The sequence below is a fragment of the Orcinus orca genome, chromosome 1 (genome assembly GCF_937001465.1).
Source record: "Orcinus orca chromosome 1, mOrcOrc1.1, whole genome shotgun sequence".
Taxonomy (NCBI): Eukaryota; Metazoa; Chordata; class Mammalia; order Artiodactyla; family Delphinidae; genus Orcinus; species Orcinus orca.
Window position 1 is genome coordinate 91,014,236 of NC_064559.1, and position 15,265 is coordinate 91,029,500.

General features: G+C 45.3%; 1 pseudogene; it reads left to right on the forward strand.

The window, feature by feature from the left end:
- Positions 1 to 3,938: 3,938 nt before the first annotated feature.
- Positions 3,939 to 9,533, forward strand: LOC125964384 (cytochrome c oxidase subunit 2-like; annotated as a pseudogene).
- Positions 9,534 to 15,265: the final 5,732 nt, after the last annotated feature.

The following is a 15,265-nucleotide window of genomic DNA, read 5'->3' on the forward strand; positions in this document are numbered from 1 at the left end:
GATACCTGGCCCTTTTTGGGGTTCAGCAGTCATCACGACAGGAAGAGTCCTGCTTTCATGAACCACGTAGTGGAGAGGAGAGACGGGTGCAACTTGGGTGAGGTATTTCACCTTGCTGGGCCTCTGTTTTCTCATCTGGAAAATGGGACGGGTGTTCCTCATTTTCTGGGATTGTCCAGCCCTCACATTCTCTGATTCCATAAGAAGCATTTGTTTTTGTTTCTTTAAAATTCATTCAGGCCGTGAGCCGTGATGAATGTTGTTAGCTGCTCCCCAAATCACTCTATTCTCACCCTTTTCCTGTGACCAGGTCTTTACCGAAACATGACTCACAATCAGTCAAGTCTCAGAACCTAAGGGGCACCCAGCAGAAAAATTCCAACCCTTGCTTCTCAGGAGCTCTGCGGTCTACCTGCCAGGTAAACTTAACTCACCTGGCACAAGGTGGCCACCCCCGGTTTCACATCAACGTGATCTCAGGCACAAACCTCCTTGTTTTTCCATTTTGTCTTTAAGTAACTTGTTGAAACAACTGTACAACTATGACAAAGATATAAAATCAGGCATCTTCTGCCCCCAGTGCCTACTAATAAATGATTTTCTGCCACTTTAATGATAAAGATAGAACATTTCAACATTCTGCTGCCCTTATTATTTGTCATTTTTGCTGATATTTCTATTGAATACATCTTTCAATATTTTAACAATGGAACATTTATGTAGGTTGTTCCAGACCCAGCCTTTAGTGGTAAAGGTTTTGTTGTTATATTTCTATTATGTTTCCTTTAAAAATCATTATCCTATTTAAATGGATTAAGTCAAATCTATAGGCATTTCTTATGAATATTGATGAAATGAATACATAGAGGGCAGTAGTACAAGTTGATTGGACTTGAGAACCTCTATTAACACAGTTACGTATAAATATTATCTATATGTAAACTAAAGTACAAGCTGAATGAGATTCTCTGACACTGTTTCATTGTCTGCCCCTCAAGCCTGTGAGAAATGGAATATTTCTTCTCAGCAGACAAAGGATGTCACAGTCATCAGCACTTGCAGCCCTCCAGTGTGAGCCTCGGGCCCTGAGGTACTCAGGATATGCAAATACAGAATGCAGGCCCCAGGGAGCAGAGGTGCATATCAAAGGAAGGATTTCAGGGAGCCCAGACTCTGGCATCTTCGCATACAAAGAAAAGCGCTACATTCCTCACGTTGGGAGAGCAGGTTTTCCTTAGTTAACAATCACCTTTTGATGTTCCCCATTACCTGCGTCCGTCCCCTGCCCTGTCCCCCCACCCCACCCCGGTACTTTAGCTCAGGGAGGAAGGAGCGCAGAGGGACTCAGCTGAATAAGGAGCCTGCGAGCCTCGGGAGGAGCTTTCATTCGCTTTCCCCGCAGTCGGGAGGAGGGGCGCTGACTCTGCAGCCGGACCCTGCTCCTCCCTTGCCCCGTTTCCCCTCAGGACGCTCAGGCCGACCCCCTTCCCACGACCCCCAGGCCCCGCGAGCCAGGCCGAGGGCAAGGGGGAGAGGAGGGACCGAAGTTTCCCGGACCAGACGCTGGGGACCGCTCTTTCTGCACAGCAGCGGCGGGTGGCAGCGAACCCCTGCCCCTCAGAAGCTGGTCCTGCGCTGCCGCCCGGGCAGCGGACCAGGCGGAGGGTTGTCGCCCACTTACCCGGCCCGCCGTCCCCAAGACTGTGGCGGCTTCGGCCGCCGGGGCCCCTCGAGAGCCGGCAGCCTCAGTGAGGCCGCCCTCCCCTCAGGCTCCGGGACAGTTCCGTGACGGCGGAGGGAAGAGACTCCGAGCCGCGAGTTCCAGCTCTGCAGAAACGCGAGCTCCGTTCTTGGCGCAGGGGGTGGGACCGCTCTGCCACGAGGCCTTCCGGGAGGGAAAGGGGCGCCGGGGGAGGGAGCCGCCAGGAGCGCAGGGCCCCGTCGGGGGTCCTGGAGGGGCGGCCCGGCCTGGGGGCCCCGCCCACTGAGGCCGCAGCCCAGGCCTTTTTCTTAGAATCCTACACAAAAAAGTTAGAAAGATACACGGTCTCTAGTAAATATTCACAAATGATTGTTGCTGCTGTGCTGACTATTCTATTAAACGTCTAAAATCCATAAAACACTTTAAGTTCAAAATTAAATATGAATTTTTACCTTTCTAATTATGTCTCTGCTATTCAGAATTGTCGTTAATGAATCAGAGACTGTGGCATCACTAGTTAAAAATGAGCTTGTGAAAAAAATAGAACTCAGGCCCACCGGACCTACTGAATCACAATCTGCACTTCTACAATCTCCCCAGTGTACTTGTGTACCCAAGAATAGTTGAAAGGTACATTTCTACCTCGACATGTCTTTTGTGTCTGAGAAATACACACATTTTATCCAATTTCATATAAATAAAACACTCAAAATGTATATGCCTGTGTTGAAACCATCATTTTATCATTTCTTTTCCAGATAAGTATAGTCTCTATACTGTTTTTGTGGATCACATGCCACACTCTGCTTGTAGTTAGAAATAAGGTAGAGAAAGTTACTTTGTAAATTTTATATATATATATATATATATATATATATATATATATATATATATATATATATAGTGGATAACTGAAAACACTCTTCTAAATTAAAACCAGTTCTCTTAACTTGTTGTTTTCTTCTTGGGTCACATTATGAACTCTTCCCATGGCCACATGGCATGTGTACCTTTAATTTCAGGGACTGCTGACATTCCAGGATATGGCCATACATTTCTCTCAAGAGGAGTGAGAATGCCTGGACCAACATCAGTGGGAATTGTACAGGGATGTGATGTTAGACAAGTATAGGAACCTGCTCTCCTTGGGTGAGGATACCTTCCTTCTAGAATTCCTTATCCAACCACAGCGTTTAGAGTCCTTCATTTGTAGAATGTCTCCTGGAATCTTCTGCTTCCTACAATAGAGTTTCAGATTGCAACATTTCAGGAAATATTGGGAGTTTGTGGGTATAATTTATCTTATTCTTTTAAAATTGCAGCCTCTCTCAACCACATAGCACAGGGAAAGCAGCTTGGTGCTCTGTAACCACCTAGAGGGGTGGGATAGGGAGGGTGGGAGGGAGGGAGATGCAAGAGGGAAGAAATATGGGAACATATGCATATGTATAACTGATTCACTTTGTTATAAAGCAGAAAATAACACATGATTGTAAAGCAATTATACTCCAATAAAGATGTTAAAAAATAATAAAAAATAAAATAAAATTGCAGCCTCCCTTTTTTTCTTTGCGGTACACGGGCCTCTCACTGTTGTGGCCTCTCCCATTGCAGGGAACAGGCTCCAGACGCGCAAGCTCAGGGGCCATGGCTCACAGGCCCAGCACACAGCATGTGGGATCTTCCCAGACCGGGGCATGATCCCGTGTCCCCTGCATCGGCATGCGGACTCTCAACCACTGCACCACCAGGGAAGCCCTGCAGCCTCCCTTTTAATATACTTTGTAACTGCTTGGGACGTGTCTATATGAACTATGTACTATATGCTTCTGTTATAGTCCTTACAATATTTTATTGTCTTATTTTCTGTAACAATTTTCCATGGATTCTTTGGGCTTAAGGTATATTAAAAGGGAGACTGCGATTCTGGGACTTCTCTGGTGATGCAGTGGTTAAGAATTCACCTGCCAATGCAGGGGACACGGGTTTGATCCCCGGTCTGGGAAGATCCCACGTGCCACAGAGCAACTAAGCCAGTGGGCCACAACTACTGAAGCTGGTGCGCCTTGAGCCCGTGCGCCATTTATTTTTTGGAGAATACACCACCTCTGAGTGATTAAATTTTAGACCAGCTAGTCAAAATGCTTTATCACCTGTTCTTCTAAAACACTGATCAACGCAACAAGTTTTACTAGGGATAACAGTATAACTGTATTCTGGAGCTCATTTCGGCAATATGGTTTATGACCTTGATGCTGGATCACGACATTTCAATGGTATAACTGCTATTAATTGTCTCTTTGTTCAATGATTAAAGTCTCACGTGATCTGAGCTCAGACTGGAGTCATCCTGGTTGCTGTCCATTGCAGATTTCTTCCAGTATGAAAGGACATGAGCAATACAGCTTACTTTACAAAATGTCTGCAAACTAAATGATGATATAATCTACATTCAAGTAATTTATACATACCCTACTGTAGAACCCGGTTTGTTACGGTGGCAGAGCTCGGTAATTATGTAAAACTGAAACCTTTATCTGCACTGGTTCAAGCCCTCTTCCTAAGAATATGTTTATAATCAACATTCTTTCACAAATGATCCAATTTAATTGACCAGAGCATTCCTCATATTAACTAAATGGAAAATACTAGGCTATATACAAATGCAGAAAGGGCCAAAAATCATCAGCCCCCATGGATTATTGCAACCCATTGCTGAGGCATTTAAATTTCTTATTAAAGAACCACTATGCCCATCAACATCATCAATTTATATATTATTTCCCCAATGCTAACCTTAACCCTTGTTCTCACAATATGAATTCTTCTTCCCATACTTTATCTACTAATTAATATAAATGTAGGCATATTATTTATATTAGCCATATCACAGCTAGCCATTTATTCCATCCTCAGATCTGGATGAGCTTCACATTCAAAATACTCACTCACTGGAGCTCTAGGGACAGTAGCACACACAATCTCATATGAAGTAATGTAGCAGTTATTCTATTCTCAGTCTTACTGATAAATGGATCATTTACACTTTCAACAGTAATTATTACACGAGAACACCTATGACTAATTTTCTCCTGACCCCTACTGAGAATTTGATTATCTCCACAGTAGCAGAAATCCAATGAAGCCCCACTTGATTTAACAGAAGTAGAATCAAAACCTGTATATGTCTTCAATGTAGAAAATGTAGCAGGCCCATTCAGCCCGCCCTTCCTAGAGAATATGTCAATTTCCTTATAATAAACATTTCCACAACAATCTATTTTTCGGAGCATTCAACAATCCCTAGGTGACAGAATTATATACAGCCCAAGTGATCATTAAAACACATCTAACAATCTCCTTTCTATGAATTTGAGCATCCTACCCAGAAGTTTGATATGATCAACATATACATCTCTTATAAAAACTTTTTTTACTACTAACATTAGCCCGATGTATATGAGAGTTTTCACTACCTGTCATAATACCAGGCAACCCACCCCATACTTAGGATATATGTCTGACAAAAGAGTTACTTTGATAGAGTAAATCATAGAGGTTTCAATGCTCTTATTCCTGGAAATGAATTCTTCCTAAGAATTTTACATTCTCCACGCTACGACATTACACCACATGCTATATAGTAAGGTTCTCTAAGTAAGCTTCAGGCCCATACCCCCAAAATATTGTCGTATATCCTTCCTGTACCAATAAACTCTCATTGTTTTTACTATCATTCTACTGACCATTATCTCAGGAAATATAATTGTATAACAAGCTCACACTGGTTAATGGTATCCCCATTCTAATAAAAAACATGAACCTATAAGCTACAGAAGCATCCAACAAATATTTCCTAAAACGATCCACCACATCAATACTACTTATAATGGCTATTATCATTAATCTAATATACTCTGGTCAAAGAACACAATGAATAACAAAAATCTTTAATCCAGCAGCATCCACCCTCATGACAATCACCCTTGTCACAAAAGTAGGGCTTTCCTCATTTCACTTCTGAGTGCCTGAAGTCACACAAGGCATCCCATGAACAGCAGGCCTGATGCTATCAGCCTGACAAAAGTGCACCCCTATCAGTTTTATATCACATGTCACCATCCATCAACCTAAATATACTATTAATCATAGTGATATTATAAATCATAGCTGGAGGCTGAGGCTGACTTAGCCATACTCACCTGGAAAAAATTACACCCTCCTCATCAATTGCCCATATAGGATGAGTAACAGCTATTATAAAGTATATTCCAATTATAACAATTGTAAACATACGAATTTATATCATCACAACACTCTCTTCTTCTTACTTATGCCCAGATCATGTACTACAAGAGTATCATTATCACACACATGAGATAAAACACCTCCCATCACAATCCTTTTCCTCACCATTATAGTATCATTAGGACATCACCCATCACTATCAGGGTTTTTACCCAAATGAGTAATTATCCAAGAGATAACAAAAATGATAACATCATTTTACCAACACTAATAGCCATCACAGCCGTCCTCAACATATATTTCTACTTGCAGCTAACATACTCTACATCAGTAACTATGTCCCCTTCATTAAACAACATAAAAATAAAACAGTTTGAACATACAAAATATAACCTTCCTCTCATTACCAATCATAATACCCACACGATTACTACACATAACACCCATTCTATCGGTGCTGGACTAGGAATTTAGGTTAGTTCAGACCAAGAGCTTTCGAAACCCTAAACAAGTAAAATTTACTTAATTCCTAAAAATAAAGATTGCAAGACTTTATCCTACATCAATTGAATGTAAAGCAAACATTGTAATTAAACCAAATCTTTACAATATTGATGAGTTTTAACCCCAGGAAACTTTAGTTAACAGGCAAATCCTCCAGTCAACTGGTTTCAGTCTACTTCTCCTTCATTAGAGAAAGAAAAAAAAAGGCAGGAAAATCACCAGCAGAATTGAAGCTGCTTCTCTGCAGCTTCTACAATTCAATTTGTTGATTCACCACAGGGTTTGTGAGAAAGAGGGCTCAATCTCTGTCTTCAGATTTACAGTCGAATGCTAGCTCAGTCGTTTTACCTCTGTTCATACACTGCTGATTATTTTCAGCAAATCACAAAGATATTTTATATTTACTATTTGGTGCTTGAGCTGGAGTACCAGGCAGCACCTTAAGTATATTAATCCAGGCTGAGCTATACTAACCTGGAGCGCTACTTGGAGATGCCCAAAACTGTAAGGTAGTCATAACAGTCCCTGCACTTGTAATAGTTTTCTTTATAGTTGTACCCATTATATTGTAGGGTTTGAAAATGGACTTGGGCCACTAATAACTCGGACACCTGAGGTAGCATTTCCCAAAAAAATCACGTAAACTTTTGACTACTTCCCCCATCATTCTTACTCCTACTCATATCACCAATAGTAGAAGCTGGTTCTGTTACCAGTGGAACCGTATATGCACCTCTAGCCTGCAATCTGACCCACGCAGGATTCTCTGTCGACCTAACCATTTTCTCCTTACATTTAGCAGGTGTCTCTTCAATTCTTGGTGTTATTACTTTAATTACTATAGTCTTTCATACAAAAGCAGCAGTCATATCCCAATACCAAACACCATTATTTGTTTAATCTCCCCCAACTATAGCCATCTTAATATAATTACCACTCTCAGTCCGAGCACCCAGAATTGCCATACTGTTAAGAGATAGAAATCTCAACACTACTTTCTTTGACCCTTCAGGAGGAGACCAAATCCTATACCAACACCTATTTTGATTCTTTGGTCACCCTGAAGTCTGCACTCATGGCCTACCAGGGTTTGTTATAAACTCACATATCATTACATACTATTTAGGACAAAAAGTGCCTTTCAGCTATTTGGGAATAGTATGAGTCATGTCTACTGGCTTTTTAGGATTTCTCTTGTGGGCCCATCATATGTTTACCATAGGGATAGCTGTCGACACAGGAGCACACTTTGCATCAGCTACCGTAATTACTTCTATCCCTACAGGAGTAAAAGTATCTAGCTGATTAGCAACTCATTCTTTTTCTTTTCTTTTCTTTTCTTTTTTTTTTTTTTGGCTGCATTGGGTCTTGGTTGCTGCAAGTGGGCTTTCTCTCCTTGCGGTGAGTGGCAGCTACTCTTCGCTGCGGTGCGCAGCCTTTTCATTGCAGTGGCTTCTCTCGTTGCAGAGCACAGCCTCTAGGCGCATGGGCTTCAGTAGTTGTGGCTTGCGGGCTGTAGAGGGCAGGCTCAGTAGTTGTGGCACACGGGCTTTTTGCTCCGCGGCGTGTGGAATCTTCCCAGAAGAGGGCTCGAACCCGTGTCCCCTGCATTGCCAGGCGAATTCTTAACCACTGCATCACCAGGGATGTCCCTGGTTAGCAACTGTTCATGGAGGTAATATTATATGACCTCCCAATATATTATGAGTTTTAGGCTTTAGTTTATCTTTCTACAGTAGGTGGTTTGACAGGAATCATCTTAGCCAACTCATCCCCAGACATTGTCCTCTAGGATACATACTATGTAGTAGCACACTTCCGTGTCCTAATGTCCATGGGAGCAGTCTTCACTATTATAGGAGGCTTCCTACACTGATTCCCACGATTCTCAGGTTATACAGTTAACTCAGCAGTAGCAAAATTCACTTCACAGGTATATTTGTAGTAGTAAATATGACTTCCTGCAGCACTTTCTTGGTCTCTCAGGGATGTCACTACATTACTCTGAGGCACACAGAACATTAAATATTTTGTCTTTAGGCTCATTCATTTCAGTAGCAGCAGTAATGCTAATAATCTTCATAGTATGGAAAGCATTTGCACCTAAACAAGAAGTCTTAGCAGTGGAAACTGCTACTCCTAACCTAGAATGGTTACACGAATGCACTCCACCATATCCTATGTTTCAAGATCCTACCTTTGTAAATGTAAAATAAGGAAGGACTCAAGCCTTTTTCAACCAGTTTCAAGCCAACAGCATAACAATTATGTATTTCTCAATAAATGAGATAAAAGTAAAAAGTGATGCAAATTTTTCAAAGTAAAATTATAGGCTAAAATAGTGTCTATCACGAAGGCATATAAATTTCATCTAGGGTCTCAAGATACAGCATCACCAATTATGGAAGAACTTTTACATATTCATCATCACACAATAGTGATTTTTAAAATAAGTTCTCTAGTCCTCTATATTATTTCACTAATATTGACAACTAAACTAACTCATATAGGTACAATAGATGCACAGGTAGAGAAAATGTGAACAATTTACCAGCCATTATTGTAATCTTTTTTTTTTTACGGTGCACGGGCCTCTCCCGTTGCAGAGCACAGGCTCCGGATGCACAGGCTCAGCGGCCATGGCTCACGGGCCCAACCGCTCCGCAGCACGCGGGATCCTCCCGGACCGGGGCACGAACCCGCATCCCCTGCCTCAGCAGGCGGACTCTCAACCATTGTGCCACCAGGGAAGCCCCATTATTGTAATCTTAATTGTCCTATCATCATTGTGAATCCTTTACATGATACATGAAATCAATAACTCTTCCCAAACCATACAAACTATGGGTCAGTAATGTTACTGAAGCTACAAATACACAGATTATGAAGATTTAAATGTTGACTCCCCTGTAATCCCCACATTAGAGCTGAAACCAGGAGAATAATGACTAACAGAAGTCAACAACGGAGTAGTTAGAGACAGTCATTGAATATTAGTTTCATCTGAAAATGTTTTACACTCCTGAGCTGTTCCTTCTCAGGCCTAAAAAGAGCTGCTATCCCAGGACGCCTAAATTAAACAATCCTAACACCGACAGGACCAGGCCTATGTTGTGCCCAAGAGAGCTCGTTTTCCTGAGTTCAAAGAAAGGACAGAGGGATATGGCTCAGATATGGGGTGAATCGGGAGCCCATGGGGATGCACTGTCCAAGCTCCAGGATAGGAATGGGGTCTCTGGGGTCCCAGGCCACCCACCGCGCCCTCCCGAGCAGGATCTTGGCAACATTCCCTGTCAGTGATGAGGCAGCCCTAGCACTTGTCATACCCCAGTGCTGTGTCCTATGTGGGTCCCATGCTCTTGGGACCACACCCACACTCTGCAGGTCCATGCTGCAGGGTCCTTCGTGCCTCAGGAGTAGAGACCACACAGCAAACAGTTCCCTCCCCAACCAGCAGGAGGAGGGGAGGAGAGCAGGGGCACCAGGGGAATCTCACTCAGACAACACCACCCCAGGGCTGCCAGCGGGGCCAGTGATGATGCAGATGAGGCCCAGGCCAAGAGATGGAACCAGAGGACCCAAAAGGCAGCTGGTCAGGTCCTGGCTCATCTGCACCCCGGACACCTTTGTCCCTCATACACCCCCTTCCTCATACACCCTCTCCTTAAATGCAGATTCTTCAGATACAAACAGGCAGAGCTTCAGACTGAAAGTTAGCTCTTCCACAGTGACCCGTCAGCAAACACTGCAGGATTCCACTCCAGTGGGTGCCCTGGAGTCAGCAACTCAGGGACTGAAGTGGATATCGGTGCCAGGGGCAGTGAGAGGGAGTGGGGAGTGAGACTTTCATGGTTGTGGAATTTTAGTTTTGCAAGATGAAAAGTTCTAGGGATGGTGGTGATGGCTCCACGAGAGAGTGAATAGATCTGTTGCCTCAGAAACATGCACTTGGGCTTCCCTGGTGGCGCAGTGGTTGAGAGTCTGCCTTCCGATGCAGGGGACACGGGTTCGTGCCCCGGTCCGGGAAGATCCCACATGCCGCGGAGCGGCTGGGCCCGTGAGCCATAGCCACTGAGCCTGCACGTACGGAGGCTGTGCTCTACAATGGGAAAGGCCACAACAGTGAGAGGCCTGCGTACCGGAAAAAAAAAAAAAAGAAACATGCACTTAAAATGGTGATGATGGTAAAGGGAATGTGACGTGTGTTTTATTTCACTTAAAATAAATTCTTAAAATAATGTCTTGTTAATTGAGATTCCATTTCGACTCCCCTTCATCACAAATGTCGGAGGCCCAGACACAGTCCCCTACCTTAGGGCCCATCACGGTACCCTCATAGAGCACATGGGAGACCATTCTTAAGAGGGGCTTCTCTGTGCTCACCTGACCTCTGTCCAGGCGGACCCAGGAAGTGGAGACCCCCATAGATTAGACATATGATATGATATGATATTAATATGATACCACGAAGGGTTGTCACTCACCAAAACACAGAGCAGCAACCCACTCAAACATGGCTAACCTCATATGAAAGTGACAAGATTAAGAGAAGAAAAGGAACCACAGGTTAATCAGGGCAACACCCTTAATGCAGAGGTTGGAAATCTCAAAGGGGACCGGACACAGTGCAGTCAAAGAGTACATATGCGGTCTCTCCGTACATGTGATCCTGACCCATGCAGATGTGGTGAGACCCACACAGTCCCCGCACCCTATATCTGGGCTCGCACATCCACACTCACCACGGTGACCACACCTCCCCAAACCCTGCGCCTAAAGTCACACCTTCTCTCTCAACAGGTGACCCCTCCTACCCAGCCCCATCCACCTGAGTCACATGTCCACAGTCCCATGGTGAACCGCCCTCCCCAGACCCTGCACCTGGGGTCACACGTCCCCTTGGTCGGGACACCATGGCTCTGCTGGTGGCTCTCCTACTGTGGAAACAAGCTGCGTTCCTGGGAGCTCCTGGGATGGGAAAAAGTGGCAGGTGGGTCTCCTCTGCCCACACTTGTCCCAGAGAAGTCCTCCTCTTTTCCCTTTGGTTCTGTTGATTTTACCTGTTTTTAAAGCTTTCATGCTAGAGTTGAACACACTTCCTTGGTTCTCGCAGGCTTGGTTCTCCTTTCTTGTCTCACGTACTTGTTGAGAAAACGCACAGGACAGCAGGGCTGAAAGCCGAGGGGCAGCTCTGGACGCTGCTGAGTAGGGACGGGAGATCGGAAGGAGAGCTCAGCAGCAGACTCAGCTGACCCATCGGCCTTTTACCCGATCTGCCTGCCCTGCAATCAATTCACCAGCTAAACCTGCCTCCCTATTCACCATGCACATGCTGGTGAATTGGAATTATTGCCAGGTAGGCCTCCTGCAGATTCTCCACAAGCCCCAGGGAAGGTGAACCTTGCAGGGATTAAGACTAAGGCCCCGACCATAGCACTGACCCTTGGGAGGACCAGGTAACCACACTCAGAAGAGAGGCTGTTACTTAGACAAGCCCACCTCAGCTCCAGACCCCAGACATCTAAGCACTGACCTTCAGATGCAGGCACGGAGCTTCCCAGTACTGAGGCCAGGCCGGGTTTCTACCCAGCTCCCCATAGTCCTAGGTACACAGAACATGGTCAGATCTAAATTTTATTATAGACAACACATGGTCAGCTCTAAGCATAATCAGTAGACAGGACAGGCAGAGGTCTAAATCTACCGTGTAGACAGAACTTGATCATGTTTAAACTAGCTTAGGGCTGATCTCATAGGAGGTACAGATCACACACATGGGTCTCTCATCTTTGGACACCCACATCAGGAAACTGAACAAAATCTTTGTCATTAAACATTTCAACAGGCAAAACAGAAATGTTACCAATATCTCTGGCCACCTGATGGTCAGGATCCATGGGTAAGCCACGAACTTCTTCGAGTGCAGCCCAGTCTGCTGCCAGGACAGACAAGAAGGGGCCTGATTCCAGCCTCCCAGGCTTCCAGAGGAGGCGGCCGCACTGGAAGCCCAGGCAGGACACTCCTGCATGGTCCGGGCCGGGAGATCCGGTCTGTCCATTCCGCTGGCCAATTCTGGGCGGGGCGCTCAGAGCCGCTGAGAGCCCTGCACTCAGGTCCTGCTTCCCTGCCACGTGTGCGTGTGCATGTGTGTGTGCATGTACATGTGCGTTTGTGTGTGTATAGAGAGGGCGGTGGCTGACGGCTCCCATGGCTCCGGTCCCGGGCACCGCGCTATCTTCGAGGGGAGGCACGGGGAGAGGTAGGGGCACAGAAGCCTTTGGTGAGGAGAGCCCACCGCGGAATTCCTTGCACACTGGCTCACCCCACCTGGTGACCCGTCTGCCCATGGTGGGCCGCATGTCACCTCCCAGCTCCCACCCCCGAGGGCAGGGCGCCTGCTCTTTCAAAAGCACAGGGTCCCACATGAAGGAGACCCAATGGGGCTGTCACGCCCCCACTCCTGATACTGAGTTTGGGGAGAATGAACCCCCTTGACTGGGCAATGCCACCTTGTGAGGAAAGGGGTGGCGGCCCCATCCAAGTCAGGGCCTGGCTGAGAGATGGGAACACAGGAGCCAAGTGCAGAGCCTGGAGGCCAGGCCAACAGGAGGGGCACCCCAAGCCTTGGCCGGGCTCTCCAACTGTGACATTGTAGCTTTAGGGGACCTGGGGCAGGTGACTGAATGTAATGGGGGTCTAAACTGGACCCTGAATGGGGCTTAAAGAAGGTGTGAAGGATGTTACTGAGACAGTGACAGTCATTGGAAGACAGACTCTGTGTCAGAACATCCTGCTCCATCCATTTAAATCCCTGAGATCTGTGACCTTTACGTGGCTATGCAGGATTGTTAGAGCAGCTGCGTGTGGATATATCTGCAAGTGGTTCCAGCAAACACACGGTTATGCACACAGGCAGGCACAGCACACACACAAACAAATGCAGGTGCACAGCACAAATATATTCACACACTAGCATGCATATGCCCATGCACACGTTAACGTGTGCAAGTGAACATACCTATGCACATGCACAGCACATGTATGCAAAGAGGCACATGCACATGCATAGCACACATACAGGGAATAAAGTGAATTCATAAAGCATTAATTCCTGAACACAAGTGAAGCTGACATGTATTCATCTCTTTTTCTTAGCTTTGATGTTTTTCATGATAAAAAGTTTAAGAAAAAGTTCTTGGCAAATGACTTTTGATTCATAGGACTTTCTGACGTTATTCCACAAATATTAGGACATGAGAAATGAATGTAGATATTACATGTGTCCACTAATGGTTGAATGGAGAAGCAAACCATGGTCCATCAATACAAGGGGATGTTATTCAGCCTAAAAAGGAAGGCAATTCTGACACAGGTTGCAGCAGGGATGAACCTTGAAGGCATTATGCTCAGTGATGTAAGCTAGACACAAAAAAACAAACAGTGCCTGATCCACTCATACAAGTTCCCTAGAGCAGTCGGAAGCAGAGACAGAAAGTAGGATTTTGAGTGCCAGGGGCTGAGGGAGGGAGAATGGGGAGTGAGTGTTTAATGGGGACTGTTTCAGTTTTGCAAGATGAAAAAGTTCTGGAGGACGATGGCGGTCAGGTTTGCACAACAGTGTGAATTACTTCATGACCCTAAAATGTGCACTTAAAAATGGTTAGGGTAGTAAATTTTATGTTATGTGTATTTGACCACAATTTTTAAAACTTTTTAAAAAAAAACAGGAAGTAGTCCATGAATACCACAGACACACAACTTCACTAACAACCAAGGGATTAAAACCATAAGAAAACTACTGTGCACACACCTACCAGAATGGCAGACATGAAGACATAGTATCAAATATCAGCAGGACGTGGAGCAATGGAAAGCCTGGTGTGCAGTGGGCGGTGCAAACACTTCTGAAACAATCGGACTCAGAGAGCGCACTCCGTGCACACAGACCCACAGTGTTCCTCCCAGCTGAACACAAACCCCCCAGCCCTGCACCAGGACACACACACATGGACTCCGCAGCCACAGGAGCCAAACCTGAGAGAACCTGAAGGCCATCACAAGCGGATGCAGAAGTGAGCCCTGCACACTCCTAGGAAGGAATATTCCACAGCAATGGAGTACGATTTGTTTAAAAGTAGTAAAACTATAAAAATTATTTTTTAAAAAAACTATATTCACAAGATGAAAGAATCTCATGGACACAATGCTGAGCCATCAAGAGCAACAAAGCAGCAAGCACGGTCCACCCACTTATGGACATTGGAACTAGGCAAAGCTGGGCTGCGTTGTTTAGGGATGCGTGCTAGGGTGTAAACTATGAGGACAAGTCACTGACACAACATCAGGAGAGCAGCTACCTCACGGCGGGGAGGAGGCTGGGACGAGGGAAGGGCACTCCTGGGTGCCCACCCATCAGGTTCTGATTCTTGATGTTTATGATTATTGTTTACATGTATATAACCTAATCCTTAACATGTACTTACAGCTTATCATTTTTGTTTATTAAAAAGGGGGTCTCCCAAACAAAGTAGAAGGAGACCTGCTTCTCCCAGGGAAGAAAAGGAATAGTTTCTACCGGTGAGGTATGGATACCGTGGCTGCTTCAACCATCAAGCCTGACAGCAACTCCCGTGAGAGGGGCACCGCGGCCACGACACTCAGAAGGAGGCTCTGGGGCCTCAGTCCTGGGTCACAGCCTCTGTGGAGCCCACGGCACCTGGTCAGAGTTCTCAGTCTTTTTGTGCACGACCCTTTTGCCTTGGTTGCTCTGGCACAGCTCGGCCGGCACCATCGCTGGGAGAGAAAGAAGAA